We start from the raw sequence: 21,448 nt of genomic DNA on the forward strand, positions 1-21,448 counted from the left end.
CCTGGTAGAATTCTGAAACGTTATTGGAGATTATGTTTGGCTGTTTGAAGGTAGGAGCTAACAAATACTGAATACAAATACTTACCTCTTAAAGTAAAGATACAGAAAGGTGAAGCACGAATACATATTTTCTGCACTTAATCCTGTATTTTTGATAAATGCTAATGGAGCTATAAATTTCTGTCAGTTTTGATTTCACACCTTGGACCTCCCTAGATGATTGACGTATATACCTAAGAATAAGAATTTTAAGGCAAATAGATATCCTGCTGAAGCAAAAATATCAATTTCTCCCCTAAAACATGTATTTGTGTGTGTGTGTGTATGTGTGTGTGTGTGTGTATGTGTGTGTGTGTGTGTATACACATATTCTGTTTTAAAAAATTCAGTGGTCTAGGATTTAACCATTTAACCAATATTTTTGCTGTTTCCCTGGAAAGCAATCAGCTCTCTGGGTTCCCAAAATGGCTCAAAGTGTTAGAATTTGTTGGAAGCTACTTCACTTTTTTTCCTCTAAACACATGAGAACTGCGGTTCTGAGGGTCCTTTATTTGGGATTTTGAGGAATAGAACAGGAATGCCTTCTAAATGTAAAACCAAAGAGTGCTTATCCAATGTTATAATATTAATACATCTATTAGTTTTTATCACAGTGGATCTAAAATAGTTGAGAATCACTTTTGAGTCTACTTGCAGCAATGATCACTGGTCCAGTTAACTTGCATGAATAAAAAAAAAAAGCTGGAGAGAAAAATAAATAAATCTCATGTGCATTGGATAAAAAAATATGTTTTCAGCCAAATGAAGTATTTTTGCAGACAAAAAAGCTAATCAGAACTTGACTGGACAAAATAGATATAGATTACATACAGTTATATGCCATTATGTTATTTTGTTGAATCCCAGCAAAAAAAAAGAACAAAACAAACAGAAACAAACAAAAAAACAAACAAACTATTAAACATGGTGAACATAAAAATTTTCTTTGAAAGGACTGGTAAAAGCAATGATGACAAATACAATTTTTATAAGGCTGCACACCTACTGCCATCTGCCCTTTGACAAAGCTGACAAAAGTAATGGGAAAAAGACTTCCTATTCAGTAAATGGCACTGGGAGAACTGGCTAGCCATATGAAGATTGAAGCTGGACCCCCACCTTACACCATACACAAAAATCAACTCAAGATGGATTAAACACTTAAATGTAAAACTCCAAACTAGAAAAACCCTGGAGGACCACCTAGGCAATACCATTCAGAACAAAGGCACAGGAAAAGATTTCATGACAAAGACACCAAAAGCAATTGCAACAAAAGCAAACATTGACAAATGGGATCTAATTAAACTTAAGAGCTTCTGCACAACCAAATAAACTATCAACAGAGTGAGCAGACCACCTACAGAATGGCAGAAAATATTTGCAAACTATGCATCTGACAGAGGTCTAATATCCAGCATCTATGAGGAATTTAAACTTACAAGAATTAAATAAAAACATCAAAAAGTGTTTTTTTTTTTTTGGACATGAACACTTTTCAAAAGAATACATACATGTTGCCAATAAAAAAATGAAAAACAGTTAAATGTCACTAATCATTAGAGAAACGCAAATCAAAACTACAATGAAAAACCATTGCACAGTCAAAATGACTATTATTAAAAAGTCAAAAAATAACAGATACTGGCAAGGTTGCAGAGAAAACGGAACACTTATACACTGCTGGTGGGAGTGTAAATTAGTTCAACCATGTGGAAAGCAGTGTGGCAATTTCTCAAAGAGCTAAAAGGAGAACTCCCATTTGACCCAGCAGTCCTATTACTGGGAATATACCCAGAGGAATATAAATCATTCTGCCATAAAGACACATGCATATGAATGTTCATTGCAGCACTATTCACAGTAGCAAAGACATGGAGTCAATCTAAATGCCTATGAATGACAGATTGGATAAAGAAAATGATGTACATATACCACATGGAATACTATACAGCTATAAAAGATGATGAGGTCATGTCTTTTGCGGGAACATAGATGGAGTGGGAGGCTAATTTCCTTAGCAAACTAACACGGGAACAGAAAACCAAATACAGCATATTCTCACATATAAGTGGGAGCTAAATGATGAGAATTCATGAACAGAAGGAAGGGAACAACAGACCCTGAGGTCTATTTGAGGCTGGAGGGTGGGAGGAGACAGAGGAGCAGAAAAGATGACTATTGGGTACTGGGCTTACTAACTGGTTGACGAAATAATCTATACAACAACCCCCCATGACACAAGTTCACCTATGTAGCAAACCTGAATATGGACCTCTGAACCTAAAATATAACTCTTTTTTTAAAAAGTTTCATTTTTATTTATCTTTTAAAATATCTACAAGAGGGTGGGTTTGCTCCATGACTAATCATTGTTTGCACATGAAATTTAAACATGTAAGTTTCAAGTATATTAGGCTGGCATTAAAATCTTTTAAAATTTCTACAAGAGGGTGGGTTTGCTCTGTGACTAATCATTTTTTGCACACGAAATTTAAATGTGTAAGGATCAAGTATATTGGGCTGGTATTAAAAATGTGCATTTTTGTTTCATTCAAAAATTTCTATTCGGAAAGACAATAGTGTAAAAACAAATATGCTGAAACAGATATTTAATACTTGATAATAATATTTTTCAATCATCCACATACAAATTTGGCACTCTGTATTGCGTGTGTGTGTGTGTGTGTGTGTGTGTGTGTGTGTACTTCCAATTAAAATCCTTTTAAATATAAAAAAGGAAAAAGAAAAATATATTTTTAGTATTAATTTATGTTTCTGAGTTAATATATTTAGCTAGTGTACCAGTGGGACCCCAAGAGAAGGTATATATTGAGACCGCAATAATCCAATTCAATGAGTCAGTCTGATGACTGTTTACTAGTAGTTAGTTCATTGAGGAAAGTAAAGGAAGATAGAGGCTGCTGCTTGAAAAGCAGAGTGTACAAACTTAATTTTATAAAGGATCATTGAGCTTCCTTTCCTCTCCAGATTACAGACTGAATATCTCTCTCATTCCTATGCAGTTTAGTGCCAGAGACCAGACTATACTTTCAATCTGGGGTAATGATGTAAGTGATCATAATGTCTAGAGGTTGTATAGAATGTTCTGTTTGTAATGAACTATACTAAGCTCTGCACAAATATTAACTAGTTGAATATGTTGAATATACACAAAAACGTTTTTGGTAGACAGTCTAAGTATATAGAGACAGATATAATTTAGGAAGAGTAAATAAAATTAAGATACATTTGAGTCCTGGCTTTACACACAAAAATTGATAGCAGGTTTTTTCTGGCTCTGGCAGCCTGGGTTAAGTTGGAGATTCACTCTGTAGGTGGACATAGTTGTTGAAAAATATTTATATCCAAAAGTGTTTTCAGAGAGTATGAGCAAATTTTTGGTCAGAATGCCTCACTCTCTCCCTTGTTGTACTATAATATTCATATTTTGAGTATCAGTACTCAAAGTAGAACTAGTCCAAGGGTAAAACTTATCCAGTCTTCTGATGACAAACCCAATCCAATATTAAATATTGCATATCCTAACATAAGGAGAATAATGAACTAATGGTGAAGCAATTAAGTCAAGAAATTTTTTATGCTCTGAATCCTTTGTAGAGTAGTATTTGGGCAAAGAGCGTGAAAGATCCTGAGGATAGTGGATTCTTGCCAGTAAAAAAAGGAGGTCTTTAACTGAAGATCAATAAATATTTTTTGAACAATTATTCTTTTATTTTCCTTTAAAACCGTGCTTTTTGAATTAAATATTATGGAAGAAATTCCGGAATGATCAATCTTGATCCTTTTATCATTTTTAACAGATTGAGCCATTCCTTAACATACTTTGAAAAAATGAGAATTTAAGATTTATACATTTAAGTAATATGGCAAATATTTATTTTTTTATTTCATGTACAAAAATATAGATATATTTACTTGTAAGCCTAGGCACTTGGTCAGATTATCAGTCACTGTATAACAGGCCACCAAAACTTAGTGGGCTCAAACTGCAATCATTTAATTTGCTCACTAAGCTGCAATTTTAGCAAGACTTGAGAAAACATCTTATCTTTGCTCCATGCAGCATCAGCTGTGGTGCTTTAACTGAGGGCTGGGTGCCACTTTCATAATGATTAACTTAGATGGCTACCAAGTTGATTTTGGCTGTTGGCTGGTGCTCATCCAGGGTTGAAGACTGAGGCTTCATTTTCACCCCACTTAAGCCTCTTATAGGCTGTTGGGGCTTCCTCACAACAAGACAGTGGGTTGTCACAACAAGCTTCCCAAGAGAATTAGGCAGAAATTTTCACAAATTAGCTATGGAATTTGAAGTGTCAGTTCTGCTGTAGTCAAATCTCTGCCAGTTTCAAGGGGTAGAAACATACTCCACCTCCCTATATGAGGAGTGTCCAAGTCACATTATAAGAAGAGCATATGGAAAATAAAATGTTATTGTGGCAATCTTTAGAAAATAAAATCATCCTTAGTACTGGCATCAGGTTTTTATGTACATTGTTATGTACATTGTTATTTTGAATCCATTCTAGAACACTAGGTATAAAAACTGGAGTTAGTTTTTGAGCTTCACATTCAAATTACTGTGTTTATGTCTGTACTTTTATTCTTTTTGGTTTTCTCTTTTTCTGTTTTCCCTTATATATTCTGCTAAAATTTCATGAAATTTCAATAAGATCTTGCTCTCCAGAGTGAGAACTAACCATTAATGTCAGCTAAACAGAACATGTTGACTCTAATTACATACTTGCTGATCCTTTCTTGAAAGAATTCTTCAAATTTTGAAAGACCTGCCACCTGTTCACCTATGTTGATGTGAAATTTTCCTTACTTTGGTGGTATTCTTGACTTGAGAAACTATTCCTAACCCCATTATAATACATGCAGAATTTGTCAGTTCAGAAAAACTTTTAAAAATGTAGTCTATTAATAAATTTATCTCATGAATTATGATATAATAAAAATGAAAATCTGCTTTATATCAAAATTTAAAGTCACTTGTTTAGAAACACACTGATTTTATAAATGTGGATTACATGGTTTTCTAATACAAACAACTCTCTTTGGCAAATTAATGTTTTCACAAACACTAAGGCTAATATTATATTGAACACATAAATATATACATCTGGTGTTACAAAGGTATAAAGCAATTCATAGTACTCTGCTAATTTATTATTAATTTGATAATTTTCTATAGGACCTTAATGTATGCCAAACTATGTTGAGGATGCTGGGCAAGTCGGATGAAATAAATTATTGCCCAGATATATTATTATGTATATTTATTCTTAATTTCTGACTCTTTTAAAGTTATTATGTCTGTAAAGTTTAGGTTTTCTGGTATTATGAAAAAAGTCTGTAGAATTTGGAGTATAAAATCCTTGGCTTTATTTTCTAATGAAGCACAGATAAAACCATGATAAATCCTTATGCATTTTTTCAATTGAACAGTAGCATACATTTATGTGTTTGCTTGATTGGTTGGCTGTTTTTTCTTTTGCAGTGTAATTTATCCCTGGACAGAAAAATGAACGATATATTAACATATTTTCTATGTGTTTACTGTGTATACCTTCCTTTAATTATTGCACCATGTGGTTTTCAGTATTTCAACATCAGTTGTTCACTGAACATGGTCATCTTTTCCTCTCCCCCTATTTAAAACCACTGGATTGGATCCCAATAATTTCTAGTGACAAACATCTCAACTTCAATCTTTGTCTTAAAAAATCTAGCTTTCATGTCAAGAACAGCTTCTCTGGCTTATCTATGGTACCCTCTCCCTCCAGGGAAGCTTTCTCAGTTATCAGAAAAGTAATGGTGATTTTCAGTGATCTACAACACTTATCATTTCTTCTTGGCATACCCTCACATTAGATATATTACAGTCTGGGAACTCTCTCCTCTCTTGTTTTTTTATGGAAGTACCATTTTTTCTCATTCCCTTGGTGGCCTTGGATTTCGCCTCTTAAATCTTTGATGGCTTTTATTTATTTTGAAATTTATTTTTAAATTATGATTAAATTTTAAAGATTTCCAAGCCTTCTCTCTTTTGTAATTCTTTTTTTCTCCCTTATTGTTTTACTAAGATTCAGTTGAGCGAACCTACATAGAGTTCTATTTTTCCTCAAATAGGGATTATGCATTTGTTGTAGATAAGTCTTCTAACTTGAAATCTGTCTTGAGTTACAAGTTTGCATTTCTCATCTTTTTCTGGATAGTTTTAACTGTGTTCCCGGCAGATGCCTCATTATTCTATCCAATTCTAATGTATCCATACTTACTATGTATTGTTACTCCTGGGGTCGTTATTGATTTGAACCTAGACTTCAATGACCTCCATTCCAAACTTAATCAATCTCCAAAGCCATTTTCTGCATTACCTATACACTCTTGCTCAAATCTGTTTGACACCTGTCTATTTACACTGTCAAAACATCTATTTAAAGACATACTCTAAACTCGGCATCTGGCCTCCAGTCTCTCACTCCTCTAACCACCATCACAATAAAGCCAAAGTTGTTTTTGTTTTTGTTTTTCGATACAATGCTGATCTGATTTTTTGATGTTTAAAAAGGTTCAGTGTTTTCCATCATACACCAAATGAATTCCACGGCTTTTATCTTATCATTCAAAGTAACTTTTATCTGACCACTTTGCAGTCTCATCTCTTCTAACACACATAGTACAATTCGTCTAGGCACACAGAACATCACATATGACCCTGAACTTCTCTGAGAATTACCCTACTTTCTCTCTGTTTCATATGTTAAGCACATATTTGTTATTGAAGGTTCATATCAGTTAACCTAAAATAATAGATCCTCAAAACTAATAGTTTCTCTTTGTGATCCCATTTATTCCTACTGTAAATATTAAACTCTTCAATACGATGTGTTCATTTACTATGAATGTTTTTGTTTCACTACACTATGAGTTCTTTAAACTTCTTTGTCATTGTATCCTAACTTGAAACCTATTGGCTTCACATAGTAGATATACAGTATTTTTTTTTCTTTTTTTGAGATGGAGTCTCACTTTGTCACCAAGGCTGGAGTGCAGTGACACGATCTTGGCTCACTGCAACCTATACCTCCTGTGTTCAAGCGATTCTCCTCTCTCAGCCTCTCAAGTAGCTGAGACTACCAGTGTGTGCCACCACACCCGGCTAATTTTTGTATTTTTTCAGTTGAGACAGGGTTTCACCATGTTGGTCAGGCTGGTCTCGAACTCCTGACCTCAGATGATCTATCCGCCTTGGCTTCCCAAAGTTCTGGGATTATAGGCATGAGCCACCGTGCCCGGCCTGATATTTTTTGCATATTTTGAATTGAATTAATTCATCAAATTTTCAAAATATGTTTATTATGTAATAAGTCATTGAATATAAATATGAATAATCATGGCTCTTGTCCTCTCAGTCTCAATTAAAGTATATTAGTTGTAAAGGTACATATGTGAAGTCTGTGTGTGTGTGTGTGTGTGTGTGTGTATATGTATGTATATATATGATTGAGTGTATAATTACTTATTGTAATTGTAGATTATCCAAATATATTATTTATTTTATACAGTCTAGATCAAGTAATCATATATCCCATTTGCCATAGAAAGTCCCAGATTATAATTCTTGTCCCAGCATATTGTTAATAATGTCTCCTTTTCTTTTAAATAGTGTTCTAAATATTAAAGTATATCCTCACCGAGTCCCTTGGCCAGTCACTTGCAAAATTTTTTCTGTGGATATCTTTTGGGGCCAGCAAAGTGATGAATGAAAAGGGAATCAGTTGGTAGCTCCCAAACTGCCCACAACCTTTTAATGTGAAGATTGTTTGTCAAAATATTTTGAAGAAACAAATGATAAATAATACATCTAGAGTCAACATATGATGTGACTGCCATTTTGTTCTTCCCATCAACAATCGCACACAAACACAAACTAAAATTTAGCAAGTATTGTCCTGAATGTGAAATTGTATTGTGATTCTAAAAGTGGTGTGTGACATGGGGGCCTGTCTGGGGGTCGGGTAATAGGGGAGGGATAGCATTAGGAGAAATACCTAATGTAGATTATGGGTTGATGGGTGCAGCAAACCACCATGGCACGTGTATACCTATGTTACAAACCTGCACGTTCTGCACATGTATCCCAGAAATTAAAGTAAAATTTTTAAAAAGTCATGTGTGAAGTAATATGAAAGCAAAAGAATCCTTGGTTCTCCTTATCATTGGTCAAAATGTATTTGAACAGGTTCAACTATATTCAACTGTAATTTACCATAGCACCGATTATAGATAATGTGAAGACATTGAAATTTTTAGTGGAATAAATAAATAAGAAGAAACAGATATAAAATAACTATTAAGTAGGCAAAAAAAGAAACAATAGAAAGGAGGAATTGAGTTCATTAGTTTAGTTGAATGAACAAAGTCACTATTCTGCTGAATAACAAGTTTGAAGTCTAACTCTTCTTGTTAAGGAGTTTGTTCAAAGTATTACTTTAAATTAACCTTTGAGCTATTTTTTTCTATGAAACACACATAAAAGTAAAAGACGTCAAGTCCTTAAGCTTGTACCTGATGTTTTTAAGTTTTCCTACACATTTATTCTGAAACTCTGTGATGGCTTACTCAATTATGAGGGAAAATTTGCAAAGATGTTTACCATCACAATGTAAGATAGTTTGTAAACACTCAGAGTCTGAATTTAAATCATGTGCGATGTTTGGTATGTTGCTTAATGTCTCTAAAACTCAGTTGGAACTTGTTATCCACAAAATGAAGGTAATAGCTCAGATATGTGGTTTTCATGAGTACTATAAAAGAAGATTTATGAAGCATGCTTAACTAGTTACCAGCAAATAGTAAGAGTTTAACAATATTTGCTATTGTTACTATTATTATTGGCAATGGAAATTTTTCATCTGGCTTGGTGTTTACTTAGAGACACATGGGAAGAATTAGCTAATTCAAATTAGTTACTAATTTGAATTTCTAGCTTTAAAACTGAGTTATATGTAGATAGTACCTAATTTATTCTGATTGCACTACTTCTAATTAATTCAGTATTATTTTGGATTTTTAAAGGAATGCAATCTATTTATTCAAAAGAACAGTCAAGGTATCTTTTTAAATAAACAGAGTTGGCATTGTCACTACTTGTGCTGAATTAATTATGCAGTATATTATGACTTTGGGGAGAGGGAGCAGCAGATGCCAAATGCCACAAGGTGATACTGCGAGCCAAAATATATCAATGAATCAAATTTTAAATGTCAGACGGGGAAGTATCTTTCTCCCTTTGCTTCTTTTTAAAATAAATATAAAAACAGTAGATTATAGTAATGTTTTCCAAATTGTCCCACAGAACCTCCTGTTGGGCTGTGGTGGTTCAGGGTTTCCACTGTAGGTAAAGATAGGACTTCCTCGCCCTATAAATTTGGCAATTCTGCTGTTTTTCCACACACTAATGTAGAAAGTTGTTTAGGATTTACTTTAATTATAAAATAATTGGCTGCTAATTATGAATTATACAGAAACATTTAAAAAGATTAGACACATATTAAAAATCAGATATCCTCAATCCTCAAAGCCCAGTCCCCAGGATAACCATTATTAATTTGATGAATGTCTTTCCAAGTACCTGGAGCCTGACTGAAGCAATTATATATATATATTTAATTTCAAACAAGCCAAATGACTCTGGCCTACATAAAAGTAAACTATTAGAAGATTCACTGTGGCTTCACAGAATCTACTGGTAGCTTTTTAAAGGAATTAAGAGCTGAAGGTTGAGAACAAAAGCCTTACCTATGTGTTTTAGGGGTTGGAGATGGCTCACGTGATTTGGCATGACTATGTAGACAGGATGTAATTGTTTGTCTTTCTAACCCAATGCAAATTTGAGGGAGAGAGCAACTGATTGACCTAGCTTGAATCACATGCTTGCCCTTTGACCAGAGGGAATGGAGTCTGGGATAGTTAATTTTATGCATTAACTTGACTAAGACATGGTACCCAGATATTTGTCAAATAGATCTAGATATTGATGTGAAGGTATGCTTTTAGATGATATTAACATTAAATTACTAGACTTTGGATCTATGATATCGGTTGGCTGCATCCAGTCAGCTGAAGGCTTTAAGTAAAAAGACTGACCTCCCTCAAAAAACTGAGGATTCTGGCAAACTATTTTTGAACACAAACTAGGACAATTCTTCCCTATGTCTCCAGCCTTCTGGCCTATCTACAGATTTTGAACTTGCCCGACTCCACAATCACACGAGTCAGTTTCTTAAATTATCTTTCTCTTTCTCTCTCTCTCTCTCTCTGAGAAACATACACATATACATACATACGCACACATTTTATTGGTTCTGTTTCTCTGGAAGATAACAACCAATACAGGGCCCCTGATGAAAGTGTGTCTAATAGAAAAGGTAATTAATTTAAAAACAGATATATTGTTAAAGGGAAATGGATGCAAGGCAGCTGAAAAGCCAAATATTTAAAGCAAATATATAATCAAACCATCAAACTTTTTTTTTCCTGGAGTCTTACTATGGTTGTCTACCAGTTTGCCTGAAATCTGGTCAGAATGGCATTGAAAAATAGACATTAGATCACGTCTTTTCCATGCTTCAGTGCTATGATAGCTTCTTATTAAGTAATCATATCTAAGTGTCTTCCTTTACCAAGACCTGTAAGGTCCTACACAGTCTTGTCTCACTTGCCTCATCCCATCTCCTTCCACTACCTCTCTTCCTCCTGCTTCCTGGTCTTCTTTCTGTCCTGTATCATCCCATATTCTTTGGCTGAGGGAAATGTCTTTGTGTTCCATTTTTTCTTCCAGAATATTCTCTTCTGATATTTTCCTATGGCTGGCTCCTTTAGTTATTTAGATTGCACCTCAAATGTTACCTCCTTAAAAAAGGCTTCCCTAATAACACAGTCTGTAATAGGTTCCCTCAAGAATTAGAAAATACATGACTTTGTTTTCTGCAGATTAGTTTACTATGTGGAAATTTCTTGCATATTCATTTAATTGATTAATATTTGTCTACTTCCTTCAAAATATAAAAACATCTGAGAACAGAGATTTTCCCTATATCATTTGCTATCTTATCACAAACTGTTAGGATGTTGCCTCAAATATAAAATGCTCAATTAATATTTACTTATATGGAATAAATTAAAACTTCCCTATCAATGCATATATATTTTACTTTTTATAATAGCTGCATAGAATGACTTTGTATAAATGTACCTTAATTTATTCGTCTGTTTTATATTTTAGAATTCTGTGTACAGTATTACTTTTTTAAAAAGTGCTTCACTGTTTAAAAAAAAACCTAGATAAAATATATTCCTCTCTAAGGAGATATATTTCTCTCTGATGTGTTCTTTTGTTAGCAAAACTAAATTTATGTTACATATTCCTTATTTCAGTTCTTCTTGATTAAAACAAATAATGAAGGACATGCTAATGCATTTTAATAGTTTTAACTGTTGGGGCTTATGTGTGGCTAAAAGATGGTTTTGAATCCAATGAGGTCATCAGAAAAGAAATTATGTACGTAACACTTTAAAAAGTTATAAATATAGCTGTAAGATTGTTCACGAGCAGTTTTGCAGCTTTACTTTTAAGAAGCCATAGTATATGTATTGGGCTTTATGATTAAGATTTTTTCTGAAAGAATGTTACTACTCAACTATAATAGCTCTAAACCGACTTGATTTGTAGGCAGCCCTAATAGTGTTTTCCTTGAATTTCACTTCGTTTACTAACATATTCTGCAAATACATACAAAAAAAAGGGAAATAAATAGACTATGGACACAGCAATGAATTTACCTACTTACCAAGTGGTGTTAGTTCATGATGCTTTCAAGACCTTTAGAAGAAATCTTATACATAAGCCACTGTCATCTCCTGTCCCTGTTTCTACTTTTGCTCCCTATCGCTTATTTTTCACACAGCCAATCAGGGTAATCTTTTAAAAGCATAAATCACTTCAAGTTAATCTCTTGCTTAAAATATTCCAGTGACTTCCAACTGTGGTAAGAATAAAATTCTCAATGCCCATGTATGGCTTACTAAAGTACACATGATTCAATTCCTGCCTATCTGCTGCTCTGCTGCCAGGACGTTTTTTCCTATCCCTTGGACATTCTAAGTTTGTTCTCATGCCCAAGCTTTTGCTATTCATTTTGTGTAAAACTCTTTTCTCAGGACTTGCAATCATTGGTACACTCTCATCAATCAATACCAGGTTTCAGGAAACATATAACTTCCCAAATTTCCTGACAACTCTTCCTAATGTAGATTTGCTTTAAACAACAACAAAGTCATAGAGATTAATAAAAAAGTTTTATTTGTTTTTGTTGGTATATAGAGGCAAATAAAATTTATAGTAGCTCTGTTTTCAGTGCAATTTCCTTGCAACTTGCAGCTGGCTTATGCCAATGTTAATAATTTAACGAGAAACAATAATATAGGTGAGTAAGTAATATACAAAACAGCTGGCTCATTTTAATAAAATTGAAAAAACCTTGCCATGTCAAGATACTCAAAGAATAAATATTATTGGTATGATAAACATTTATACTGGTGAGTCAAAGAGTTGTAATAAACATCCAAAAACCTCTAAATTCCTAATCGCTAAAACATGGGCAGACAATGTATCTGAAGACATGAAATGAAACAGCACTTGTTTCTTAAAAAATTACTTTTAAGGTGACATTTTCACACAGGAGAACAAAAAGGAGAAATGTAGAATGGTTTAAGTATATCTCTGTCAAGAAGCATCTCTTTAATATGATTTGAGGGTTGTATAAAAGGGTTTGCATTTATCAGCCTTGCATGCATGCATTGGGTTCAAAAGTTATTTAAAACACTGCTTTTATTCCAAATGTTTATTTGTCAGTCTGGTTGCTTTGGTACGAAGTGTCAGAAATAAAGGACTTCTTGGACTGTATACTTAGGTTATAAATATTTCCTGTGTTGAGAAGAAATTTTATACCACACAGTGTTTACAGAGCGTATACCTGATTAATAACACACATTTGGTCCTTAAAAATTACGTTCTCTTGTATACATTGCAGAGTATCTTACTTATAATACATGCATGATATGACTTTCAGTTTCATTACTCTAGATTTTGAGTTCTAATTATTGTCACTATTACATAGCAATACATATTAACATCTGCAGAGAAATGTGTATGTGTGTGCATATATATATGCATATATATGCACATACATATATATATTTTTATATATATGTATATATGGAATATGGAATTGTTTCCATTTGAAACAATTGTGATAATTGGGGAACCCTCTTAGGACATATAAACTCTTTTTTTTTTGCAATATTTTTGGTCTGTAGAATTATATATGCAGTTTTCTTTTAGAAAAAAATGCATACAAAGATTAAGAATAAAGTGACAGCAGTAATTTGACCTTATCAGCAATTCTCTGAGTGATAATTGTCCTTGTAATCTATTGGCCCATCTGCTAGGTGGTGGAAGTTCCTCTCAGTCAAGAACTGTACCAATTCTTAAAGCCAGTCCCTTCTGAAGGCTCATACTAGCAGTGGAAATTACACATAGAAGTGACTCATTATTCAATAAAGTTTCCTATTTTTCTTATAGGAATTGAGATGGAATTGAGCTAAGTTTTGTAAAGGAAGTGAGGAGGTATATAACATTCACTTTTAAAATTTTTAATATGTGTGGGTGTATATATAGGGTACATGAAACACTTTGATATAGGCTTGTAAAGCGTAATAATCACATCATGATAAGAGTCCTTTGTATTTTTACTTTGAAAAGTAGACTGAATGCATTTTGAAATAAAGTTGTAAAATTTCTCAAATGGAAAGGTCTGAGGTCAAAGGAGGAGTGACCTACTAGAGTACCTATTATGTGTTAGGTAAGTTATATAAACTATCTGATCTCAACAGAGTAAACATTTGTTTTAGTCTGATCGACTGCCATAAAAAATACCACAAACTAGGCATTTATAAAAACTAAAAATTTATTTCTGACAGTTCTGGAGGTTGGCATTCTAAGATAAAGGCACCAGTAGATTCGATGTCTGATGAGGTCCTGCTTTTGGCTCACAGTTAGTGGTGTCCTCAAATAGTGGAATGTGCAACGGGTCTCTCTTAGTCCTTTCATTTATTAAGGGAACTATTGTTAACACCCCTCATGACCTAATCACCTCCCAATCTTCTAATACCGCCATCTTGAGGGTTAGGATTTCAGCATATTTATTTTGGGGAAACACAAACATTCAGACACAGCTGGAATTTACAATCTAGTCTAAAACAACAAAGAGTGTCTCACACAAGTTTTACCTATGCTACATTTTCCCTGTACATACAACAACACATAATATCTAAGGATTCGGTAGGAGTTATTGACCTGATTTTACCACCTAAATAACGTCACCTAAAAAACATTTCTAGGAAGTGAATGAGTGGGACTTAGGGTACATGTATCTAACCTAGTAAATATCATCTTGAAATCATTTATTTGAAAATCCAGACTGCTATTCATTATTATTTATGCAGTTAAATATATTTCTGTTACTAACACAAACAGTATGTTATGTTGATTTTGATGGGAATTTTAAAAAATGGTTTTACATTTTATTCCTAAGGGTAATATTATTTAATTTAAACACTAAAAAAACAGCCAGCAACCACAATGTAGTCACTATAACCACCACTGCAGTATTTCTTTGTTGATTTGTAAGGGATATATAAAGATAAATGAGAAAAGACCGTAAAGAAATTCCCAGAAAAAATATATCAGCTCTTATAGATGTGGTGGGTGCTATGAAGTGTGACATGTGTAACCATTGAGGCAATCAATTATCCCCTCTCAGTTACCTTCATCCCCACATGCTAGGAATGTTGCTGGCTAGAGAAAATTACTTGAGTCTCTCCTGAGGAATTGCCCTTCATTTAAAGACAACCATTTCACACAAATTCATCACCTATCCCTGGAAGCATAGTATCAAATGGCTGGTCAGTGGGGCTGGAGAGAGTTATATCAAGGCCCAGTCATCTAGCCTCAATGCATGAGAACTCTGGAAGCCATTCCTTTTAAGATATTCTGTGGGCTTGTTTTCTCTGCCTGGATTGTACTTCTTTTCAACTCCTCTCTCTCTCCCCAATCCTTCTCCCTTTATTCCTTTATAAGTTAATTCCCTTATAAACATTGTACATGCAAATTTACCTGAGAGTTTGTTTTCCAGAAAACAAACTTAGTACAGTGGAATATCTTTGTGTTGGTTCCTAAAGAAATATTTTAGAGATTTCATTTATTTTGTTCAACAGAATGATAGAAGACTTCTATTTTGGATACAATCAATTAGTGTTTTACCTGGATCATAACTTGCATAACTAGCTTGTAAATATGTGTCTTACTCTACCTCAAAGAGTCTGATTTAATGTTTTGGATGAGGCCTAGGAACTTGTGTGTCCAGAATTTGTTCCTTCCAGTGGGTTCTTGGTTTCACTGACTTCAAGAATGAAGCCACAGACCTTCACAGTGAGTGTTACAACTCTTAAAGATGGTGTGTCTGGAGTTTCTTCCTTCAGATGTTCAGATGTGTCTGGAGTTTCTTCCTTCCAGTGGGTTCGTGGTCTCGCTGACTTCAGGAGTGAAGCCACGGACCTTCTCAGTGAGTGTTACAGCTCTTAAAGGTGGTACAGACCCAAAGAGTGAGCAGCAGCAAGATTTATTGTGAGGAGTGAAAAAACAAAGCTTCCACAGCAAGGAAGGGGACCCAAACAGGTTACTGCTGCTAGCTCAGGTGGCCAGCTTTTATTCCCTTATTTGGCCCCATCAGCATGCTGCTGATTGGTCCATTTTACAGAGCGCTGATTAGTGCATTTACAATCCTTTAGCTAGACATAGAGTGCTGATTGGTGTGATTTTACAGAGTGCTGATTGGTGTGTTTACAATCCTTTAGCTAGACACAGAGTGCTGATTGGTGAATTTACAATCCTTTAGCTAGACACAAAAGTTCTCCAAGTCCCCATCCAACCCAGAAGCTCAGCTGGCTTCACCTCTCAGTCCCTCCTTTAAACAGGACACCCCAACTTCTGTTAGGAATTGGGCGATGACCATTCTAGCTACTTCCTGCTGGATAGGAGCGAAGAAGGGGCCCTGCAGCTGTAGTGTCCTCCAGAGGGGAACTCTTTAGGCCAGTGAAAGGGCCAGTGGGTCAGTCCGGGGATCCTCAGTAGAAGTTGTTAGTTGAGTTCATTTGGGGTTCCATTTGTAAGACCATCTATAGCTTGATGGCCTCAATCCTAGAGGAAACAAATTTGACAAGGATGTTAAAAATACAGGGCCCAAAGGTAAGTAATTGCAAAATGGCTGCTACCAGACCTAGAAAGGGGAGAAGCCATGTCACCCAACTCCAGAGGTTGGTATAAGAGTTTGAAAGGCATTGTCTGATTTCAGAAGCCTTTTCCTGTAAATGCCGGGCAGCATCTCCTAGTATCCCTGACTGGTTAGTGTAAAAACAACACTCTTCCCCTAAAAAGGTGCAGAGTCCTCCTTTCTCAGCAGTGAGGAGGTCTAGGCCTCAGCAGTTTAGGAGAGTCACTGCTGCCAGAGTCTATTTCGGATTGTAGAGTAAGGATAGATTTCGTTATTTCTTGCAAACTGTCTGAGAATTCCTTTGAGAGTGTGTGGTAGTAGGATAATACATGTTACACTGTTAACTTTTAGCAAACTTTAGTTGAAAACCTTGTAAGTTTGGAATTATAATTTTTCTTTACTATTAATGAAAACCTCGTTCAGTCCATATTAACTTAGAATTGGTATAGATAGCTCCTTCCTGATTCTGTACTTTTTTTTAATATATATATTTTTTATTATTATTATTATTATTATACTTTAGGTTTTATGGTACATATGCGCAATGTGCAGGTAAGTTACATATGTATACATGTGCCATGCTGGTGCGCTGCACCCACTAACTCGTCATCTAGCATTAGGTATATCTCCCAATGCTATCCCTCCCCCCTCCCCCCACCCCACAACAGTCCCCAGTGTGATGTTCCCCTTCCTGTGTCCATGTGTTCTTATTGTTCAATTCCCATCTATGAGTGAGAATATGCAGTGTTTGGTTTTCTGTTCTTGCGATAGTTTACTGAGAATGATGATTTCCAATTTCATCCATGTCCCTACAAAGGACATGAACTCATCATTTTTTATGGCTGCATAATATTCCATGGTGTATATGTGCCACATTTTCTTAATCCAGTCTATCATTGTTGGACATTTGGGTTGGTTCCAAGTCTTTGATATTGTGAATAATGCTGCAATAAACATAAGATTTGGCTGAGTACAAACAACTCGCACGTTTGAGCAGACCAATTATTGGGCAATTTTCCTAACTCTGCTTCTACAAGAGTTTCCTTATCACTTGCTGAACACCCATTGTGTCTTTTTCCCTTAATTGCCTGGGAGGAACCATCTATCCTCCTGTCCTGAAGGGAGTTCCTCCTAGATCTGGTCGGACCTTTGTATGGTAATTCATTGAGATTTAGATCCCTGTTTGGAAACCTGCTGGGTTAAGGATTTTTGATAGGAAGGCTATGGGTTGTCAGTAGCCTCAGTGCTTTTGGGCTACGCCCTTGTTTACACTGACAACAAGGTGGTATTGGAGTGTTATAGGGTTACAGAGAAGACCTTTAATTATCAATTATACATTTTAAATTTACCCTGGCTTTTAAAGGAATAGGGTACACTGTTTTTTCTTTACTACTTCTATCCCTCTTTCTCTGTCTTTGACTTCTTGTCTGTCTCTCTCTTCTTTGTCTGTCTCTCTCTTTCAGATTCTGTCTTTGTCTCTTCCTTTCTTTCCTTCTTTGACTTTCTGTCTCTCTGTCTCTTCCTCTCTCTCACTCTTTGACTCCTTCTTTGTCTCTGTCTCTTCCTCTCTCTGTCTCCTCCTCTTTGTCTCTTTGTTTCTTCCTCTCTCTTTCTCTGACTTTCTGTCCCTTTCTCTCTTTCCTTTCTGCTGGTCTTTCCCTGCCTCTGCCAGCTGCTTATGCTGCTGTTCTCCCCTCTCCTTCCCCTTTTTGATGGCTTCAGCAGTATAAGACTGCCACTTCCTTGGGTTTTTGCACTGCATGCAATAACTGCATGATTTCCTGTGGTATTTAATGGGGGTTCCCCCAGAGGTTAGGAACTCCCTTTCTTTCCGTATTGCAGCATGGGCATGTAGGATTAGATAAGCATACTTACTATCTGTAGCAAAGTCTTCCAATTACAACAGAGGAGGTGGGAGAAATACCTGGTTACAGGCTCTCCCAGGATTCCTTGGATGGTAACGGACCTTGAGGACAGTCGTCTGGGACAAGAGATTAACACTGAGAAGGCCATGCCAGTGTCCAGGAGGAAGTCAATTTCCTGGTCATCAATAGTTAAACGTACCCGGGCTCAGTGAGGGTGATGACATGAGCTGGCACTTGCCCCAGGCACCCTCAGTCCTGTTGTTGGATCATCTGGTTGGGGGCTTCTGGCCCAGAGAACCTTTGCCCTCTGGGGCAGTGTGCCTTCCAGTGATTGCCTCTGCACAGTGGACATGGATGAGGGGGCGGCTTGTTTCTCACTGGACAACCTTTTTTAAGGTGTCTTTGCAAACCACACTGGTAACAAGCCCCACTGGGTGATTGGCCTGCTCCATTTTCTGTCCTCTCTGAACCAGCAAGGTAGGTTTGTCTGAGGTCCATGACTAAGGCTGCAGCCTTTCTCTGATCTTGCTTTTCCTTTTGGGCCTGTTCCTCTTGGTCCCTATTATAGAACACCAAGGTTGCCAGGTTTAATAATGCCTCCAGATTTTATTCAGGTCCCAGGGCTTGCTTTTGGAGCTTTCTTCTGATATCTGTGGCTGATTGGGTAATAAACTTATCTTTTAGGATCAATTGACCTTCTAGTGAGTCAGTTGACAGTGTAGTGTATTTCCTTAAGGCCTCCCATAGCTGCTCGAGGAAGGCAGGATTTTCTTCCTTTCCCTGAGTTATGGTGGACATCATTGAATAATTCATGGGCTTTTTCCTAATTCTCCTTAGTCCTTCTAGAACAGAGGTCAACAGATGTTTACAACTCCAGTCCCCAGGATCTGAGTCGAGGTCCCAGTGGGGATCCATAGTGGGCACAGCTTGCTGACTGGTAGGGAATGTGTCTGTTTCTTCAGCTGTCATTCTATCATTTACTTGACTAAGATACCTGGTATCTCCAAACTCTTGGGCTGCAGCTAAAGCCACATTCTTTTCATTAAAGGCCAGGGTTTGATCTAACAATAGCATGACATCTTTCCATTGAGATCAAAGGTTTGCCCTAGAACCTGTAGGACACCTATATACCTATCAGGATCATCTGAAAACTTCCCCAGATCTGCCTTGATCTGCTTTAAATCAGAGAGGGAGAAGGGGTCATGTACCCACATTTGGCCAAATTCCCCTCCCCCTACAGCTTGAAGGGGACATAACCCATAGCCTGGGGGTTTTTGTGGTCCTTTGAAGATTTCTTTTCTTGTTTCCCTGTGGGCAAGGGAGATTAGAGGAGGCTTATCATTAACAGGAAGGGGAGCTATAGGGAGGCTAGGGTATGGGGGGTAAGCTGAGAGGTCTTCCTGTGGGATGTAAATTGCAAGCTTTGCATAGTTGTGGATTCTCCTTCAATGAAAAGAAAGCTTGGACATAAGGTATTTCACTCCATTTGCCTTCCCTCTTACAGAAAAAGTCAAGCTGCAGGATAGTATTGTAACTTATACTTCCCTCAGGTGGCCATTTTTCCCCATCACAGAGATAATATTGGGGCCAAGCCATAGTGCAGAAAAAAATGAGCTGCCTCTCTTTCAGGGTTTGCAGGTCAAATTCATCCCAATGGCTTAGGATGCATTTCAAGGGTGAGCCTGTTGATGCCTGAGTGTTTCCCATCTGAAAGACAAAACCACCTGCAGTTTTGTTTTGTTTGTTTCTCCCCCTGCCCAAGAGCCCACAATGGTCCCTGGACCCTGCTGATCAGAATAGTTACACTCACTGACGTGGCAGCAGAAACCCCTCTTTCCCAAGCACCCACAACAGTCCCTGGACCCTGCTGATGGGAATAGTTGCGCTCACTAACGCAGCAGCAGAAACACTAGTTTTCCTCCTAGACCACAAGGAGGAACAAGGAAGGTCGGATTTAGTGGCCCTTACCAATGCATTCTGGAAAACCTGTTAGAGTCCTAAGCATTCTCCTGTTAGTATTGGGACTTTACCCATGTGCTATAAAGATGTTATGCCCCAAAAATGAAGTGGAGGGCCATACCCTGAGAGAGGGAAGAGATCTCCAGGATTGGAAGAGTGATGCCTTTTGTCCTCACTTATATGAATAGGAAGGATACAATTTCTGAGGCTCCCCATATCCTAGCTTGAGGAATAGCCTTTATTAGACCTGCTAGCCTGAGGAGGGGTTCTAAAATTCCAGATAAGATAGTCTCGCTCCCCCGACGGGGCTTTGGGCAAAAATTATGTCTTTCTGATTAGTGAGCCTGGGTGCCTAAAGAAGGGAATAGAGTCCTAAAGTTTATGCTAGAAATCATTCTTATACAAGAAACTAGAAAAGCACCAGAGACAGGGAGTGGTTTTTAGGAGCAAGACTAGCCTCAGAGAAGAGAGGCAAGAGGAAGTTTGTCTGACAGGCGTTAGGACCCAGAAGGCAAGGGTCAGGATAGATAGGAGAGATGGGCAAGTCTCGCTTGGGTGACGTGTCTTTGAGAGTTCCGCTCAGCCACAGGGTCAACCAATTTGTTGGGACCCCGGAGCTGAATGGCTTTCCGCTCTGTCAACCCTCGGCTCAGCCCAGAAGTACAAGAAAAGTGGAAGCTGGTTCCAGGCAAACCAACGCTCCCAACCCCGAAGAGTCAGGGGTTGTAAGAGAGCCCTTTCCTAGAAAGCCTGACACCCGTGTTTTTATTCCAGTGGCTGCGCTAGCCACTTTTAACTGGCCGACAGGTACCCGATATTTAGCTCCCAAATTCTAAGGAAAAATAGAACAGAATTGCAAGTGAAAGGGGTCCCATGGTACTCACCGCTTGGTGATTGTCCCTTCGTGGTTGCCAAATGTGTCTGGAATTTGTTCCTTCTGGTGGGTTCTTGGTCTTGCTGACTTCAAGAATGAAGCTGCGGAGTTCGCAGTGAGTGTTACAGCTCTTAAAGATGGTGTGTCCAGAGTTTCTTCCTTCTGATGTTCAGATGTGTCCAGAGTTTCTTCCTTCCACTGGGTTCATAGTCTTGCTGACTTCAGGAGTGAAGCCACGGACCTTCTCAGTGAGTGTTACAGCTCTTAAAGGTGGTGTGGACCCTAAG

General features: G+C 36.8%; 1 protein-coding gene across 19 annotated transcripts in view; it reads left to right on the forward strand.

The window, feature by feature from the left end:
* The window catches only part of PCDH15 (protocadherin related 15), a 1,013,670-nt gene that overhangs the window by 486,629 nt on the left and 505,593 nt on the right, over positions 1-21,448 (forward strand). The gene's annotated exons all lie outside the window — the stretch shown is intronic.

Source organism: Pongo abelii, chromosome 8, assembly GCF_028885655.2.
Source record: "Pongo abelii isolate AG06213 chromosome 8, NHGRI_mPonAbe1-v2.0_pri, whole genome shotgun sequence".
In the NCBI taxonomy this organism is placed as follows: domain Eukaryota; kingdom Metazoa; phylum Chordata; class Mammalia; order Primates; family Hominidae; genus Pongo; species Pongo abelii.